The sequence below is a fragment of the Silene latifolia genome, chromosome X, assembly GCF_048544455.1.
Source record: "Silene latifolia isolate original U9 population chromosome X, ASM4854445v1, whole genome shotgun sequence".
Taxonomy (NCBI): domain Eukaryota; kingdom Viridiplantae; phylum Streptophyta; class Magnoliopsida; order Caryophyllales; family Caryophyllaceae; genus Silene; species Silene latifolia.
In genome coordinates this window covers 264,112,376-264,117,234 of record NC_133537.1, presented here as the reverse complement: position 1 = coordinate 264,117,234, position 4,859 = coordinate 264,112,376, and the positions used below count along the sequence as shown (strand labels likewise).

The window sequence follows — 4,859 nt, the reverse complement described above, 5'->3', positions numbered from 1 at the left end:
ACTCAATTATGCCCTTTAGATCGATTCTAACATGCGGTCGCTATAATTAGATACAATCTATTTGATTATCGCAGCCTATATTAATTCTAACCCAGTTGGTGAAAGGATTAATTCGCTACACTAATTAACAACTCAGGCCTAAGTTAATTAACTAGAATTAGAACAATAATCAAACGACAACTTATATGATTTCCCTAGCACTTAATCAATTTTCCCCTTTTAATTAACCTAGATCCCCTTCATCCTAGATGAGGAAATTAGCTACGCATAATAGAAAGAATAACAATAATAGTAATGGAAAACATGATGAACAATAATCTTTACTTCTTAAAAAGAGTAAACTCCATGAACTGTAGCAATGAATAGTTGCTAACCAATATCCTCCTTCACCGTTGGATTCCTCCTACAAATCTCGTCCCTCCATCTCTCTTTTACTCACAGCCACACTGTAAACTTTGCTTTCAGTCATTCCGCTTCATTCATTCTCTCATCCGTCTCTCTTATCTTCACTCTTCACAAATCGCTCAACAAAGCTTACTATCTCACATCCTCCCAAAGGTATTTAATTTTGATGTTTATTATTTCAAAATTGTTAATTATATTGTTGTAGTTGAATTAGTCGATCTTTAAAAATTAGGGTTTGTTGATTTCCCCTTCTTCAGTACTATTGGTTCTTTGTTTTCATTGTTGTTTTTGTTCAGTTTACTTTTATTTGATCCGATTAATTGTTAATTATATTGTTGTTGTTGAATTAGGCGATCTTTAAAAATGTTGGATTGTCGACTACCATTTTCAGCCTTCTTTACAAGAACTCGATTTCCTTGGTTTTTGGAATACCTCGTCACATTCAAGATTTTTTTCAATTTTTTTTGTTACAGTTGCGATGCTACTACTCGGGCGATCAGTGCTAAGGTAGGTTCCCTGAATCTTGAGTCGTACTACTTCTTTTTTGTTGATGTTTGTCGCTTTGTTGATTATTGTTTCCCTGCTGAATCATGCTTTTTTCTTACTTTTTCTTCAGCTTTTGTGGAAGCCATTTAATTTTGATTGCCCTTTACATTTGCAGTTGGAACATTTCTGCGGTTTCATCTTGACTGCTTTAATTTGCAGTTGGAATAATATATAATGAACAACAACAATTGATATCATCTTGATTGTTGTTGCATTGTCTGTGCTTCTTCCCTTTAAAATCCAGGTTTGTTACCCTAATTGATTGTTTTTGCCTTTTTGGTTTTGTTCTTTTTGTGTTTTTATTAAAATTTAAAAGGGGGATTTATGGGGACTCCAATTCCAAGTTTGTGACTGTCTTTCATTTTTTTCTCCCTTGCTTCTTTTATTTTCTGCCATTTCTCCTTTCATCAGTTAACATTAATCCATTACGGGTTCTTGAAATACAGGGTTTTAATGTCATCCATATTAATGTATTCTACGGGTTTTGAGTCACTTTTCTCTCTTGTGGCAAAGGCTGGTGCCTTCTTTTTGGTTGTTGCTGATGATGTGACATGTTAATGTGCTCAATTGTTGCTAAAAACATGTGCATTTTACTGTTTGTTATCTTGTTGATAACCCATGTTTTCTATTTCTCCCTGCCTTTTCCTTCTTATTTTATCGTTCACAAATTTTTTTGTTTTATATTTTACGGGGTTGTTGCACCTACTGTTATGCTATTGCTATTGTTGTGTTTACCTTATAGATTTGTAGTTTATGTAATTTGTATTATCATAGGTTGCTACCTTTTGTATCATTTGAATGAAGTGTCACAAAGATGAAAAAAGGTGTTTAGCCTAGATCTGAGATCGGAACTGTTACCACCATTGATGAACTTGTTTAGTAGGTAATTTTTCCCAAATGGTAGCTATGGGACTCTCATGATTTCGAATTATATTATCTTGCGATTTAGCTTCTTGCGTTTATATTACTTTTGGTTTATAGTGGTTGTGGTTGGTGTTGGGGCCAACTTTGTGCTGCAAATGCAATATTTGGAGTGAGGGGAGTCAGTGCAGCACCTATTTCCTTTCTTCTCTTTGTTTCATGCTTTTGGTAGTACTTTCACTTATTTGTTTTCCATCAGGTTGCCATTTTACTTCTCACAGAGATCACTCCTAAGAGTATTTGATACAAAGGTTGCTAAAGTAGTGGTGAGATATCTTCTCTTATTGAATTTTTTTTTTCTAGAAAAATGATTCATCACATTTCATTTTGTTTTCGCTAAATTTGTGTCCAATTCCTATTTCATGCCTTCACTTTCAATCGCAATTTTATCTTCCATTCTTTCTAACCTACTTCAGCTTCATCTTGTTCAATCCTCATCCATTCTTTTTTTCATCTATATTGTCTTTCTGACCGAAAATGGTGGATTAGTGACTACCATTATTATCGTTTTTTTACAACAACTCGGTTGCCTAGGTTTTTGGAATACCTCGTCACATTAACGATTTTTTCATTTTTTTTACAGTTGCGATGCTAGCATTAGTCCGGGCGGCATTAATTGATAGGACCAATTTCAACGTCAACACAGGGTCACTAAAGTATGCCAAACTCTATCAATTTACGTTACTTTCAATTAATGATGTTTATGGGGCTAATAGATTGAAGGTTTATAGGGCTTGTGATTAACTATAGTAATACTTGGAGCTAATCAATTGAAGAATTATGGGGCTTGTGAATTAGTTACCTCTTATATTTCGTGGGAAATTTAGCATAATATATGAGGGATATGGTTAATGAGTTGTGATGGAGCTCATGAATTGAACTTAGTTGGTCCAAAGTAGTTGGCTCTTAAATTCAGATAGAGAACGTTTGTGTTTGTTATCATATTTGCTTACTCTCCTGCTATAATATCCACAAACTTATCCATTTGCTTTCCTCATTTCACTCCTAAAGCCTCAATCTCCTCCCCATCTTACTGTCCACACTTTAATTTCAATGTTAATCAATTATTCAATTATTTCTCTCCTAAATTCCATATGTGCGGTGTTGTCTTCCTACAGGTGCAACTTCAACGTGAGGCATTCCCCTATGTCTCAGTTCATCCACAGTATCAAGCGGAGACTTGGTAAATAATTGGCTCCGTAATATATCGCTCAGTTACTTGGAAAATAAACTGGGCCAGTTAACAAATTTAATGCTATTTCTGATATTCTTAACAGATCCTCCTGGTCTCAATGCTATAAGACACTTTGATTCGACATGTTAATTTCGCTGGCTATGGCTATCGGACTTCAGATAGGTGATCCAAACATCAAGAGTAGAATTGGAATTTTATTTCACTTGGGTTCAAGCTGCATTGTTGTGTGCTTCGTAATATGCATTAATATGTCTTGCATCTGTAACAGTGAAGAGTCCACCAAAACAGGTAACTGGTAAGCCGAGGAAATCTAATCCTTAACGTTGTTTACTATGTTCAGCATTTATATATGTGTGGTATTTTATGTTTCGATCCCAATTGAATAAAGAAAAATATTGACTCTAATTATTAATATTATTTGCTAGAGAATTGTAAACAAGGCATACCACACCTATGTTACTCGTACTCGATCACAAGTATCTGACACGGGTACGTGTCCAAGTGTCGGATTCATCTATTTTATTAAAAAAATTCATGTTTTTGGTTTAAAATGAAGTGTATGAGTGTCCACTGTCCAACACGGGTACGCGAGGGAATATTGAAAGTTCGTTTTGGTGTAACTTTTTTTTTTGTAGGGTGAATGAATTTGAGCTACCATACTATACATAATGATATATTTATAAATTGGTGAGGGTAAAAAGAATGTGCAATGAGTACAATACCCTTTTAATGAGAACTCTAGGTTCTCGAGCAACTCCTGATTTGTATGAGGTCCATGTATAGTAAAAATAACATGTGTGTCTTAAGTACCAGGCGAGCAAGTTCTTGTCATTCTTCTCAAAGTTCGTCATAAGATTTTTCATACGAAGCTTGTGAAGAGAAAGCAAGGGAGCCCCCTTTCAAGAAAACACTTATATGATCATGGCCTATATCAACAAAATTTTACAAGCTTTGTAAGTCCTGCTCGTTTTAGTAACAACCTTTCCGAGGATATATTTACATATGAGGGTTTCAGTTCTTAAGTGTGTGCTTGTAGCTGTCTAAATACTTGAAACGTTTTGCTTTTCTCTATGAATCATCATGACTACTTATGTCTTACATTCCGCCACTATAATGCAAAATGTGTGGCATGAATTTGCACTTTTATTACGCATTATTGGCAATGTCATTTCTACACTGTTTGCATCATTATTTTAATTACAACTATTCTATTAATTCAAAGCATCTTTATTTTCAAGTACCCTATGCCTAAGTCAGCCATACATTAATTGTTTACAATCAATACACGCTTAATTTGAGGGGGTTATACCATTGAAGCCATACAGTCCGTTTATAATTTTCCTATTTAACTTTGACCATTGAAGCCTCATCCGATATCTTTTTGCTAATTTGTTGTGGCTTTCCTATAGGAGAGGAACGACTGGCTCGCACGCATAGTTAAGCAAGTACAGGCTACACCGTGCTACATTCAGGTCGCACTAGCTACGTCTCTTTCTTACACAAGTGTTGCGGTGGGTGCTTAGAAACGTATCTCTCACCTAAATAAGAGTGGGTAGTGCAATTAAGTCGGTTTTTGGGGGACTTTTGTAACAATCAAGGCTGCTTAGGAAAACAAAGGCTCAACTAACAAATTGCCAACCTAGACATAAAAATGGGGTGGACATAAATCCACGGGATGAAACAACTAATCCACTGGATATGTTGACATCTGACCATATTACCCCTACTTTTCCATGAGATGTGTATCATGCATGACGCTGCTAATCCACTTGCACTCTTTAGTTTTTGTCAA

General features: G+C 35.3%; 1 long non-coding RNA gene across 16 annotated transcripts; it reads left to right on the top strand.

Annotated features, from left to right (window-relative positions):
- The first annotated feature begins 357 nt into the window (after positions 1–357).
- LOC141623961 (uncharacterized) lies at positions 358–4,859 on the top strand. 16 transcript variants are annotated; one of them, XR_012533772.1, is made up of 10 exons: positions 368–558; positions 756–912; positions 1,067–1,195; positions 1,726–1,834; positions 2,072–2,138; positions 2,456–2,528; positions 2,991–3,055; positions 3,150–3,355; positions 3,881–4,020; positions 4,477–4,859. It is a non-coding gene; the product is annotated as an uncharacterized LOC141623961 (long non-coding RNA). The 16 variants fall into 16 exon arrangements; XR_012533771.1 differs by having other exon boundaries at positions 3,150–3,362; XR_012533769.1 differs by lacking the exon at positions 1,726–1,834 and adding an exon at positions 3,493–3,556 and having other exon boundaries at positions 371–558.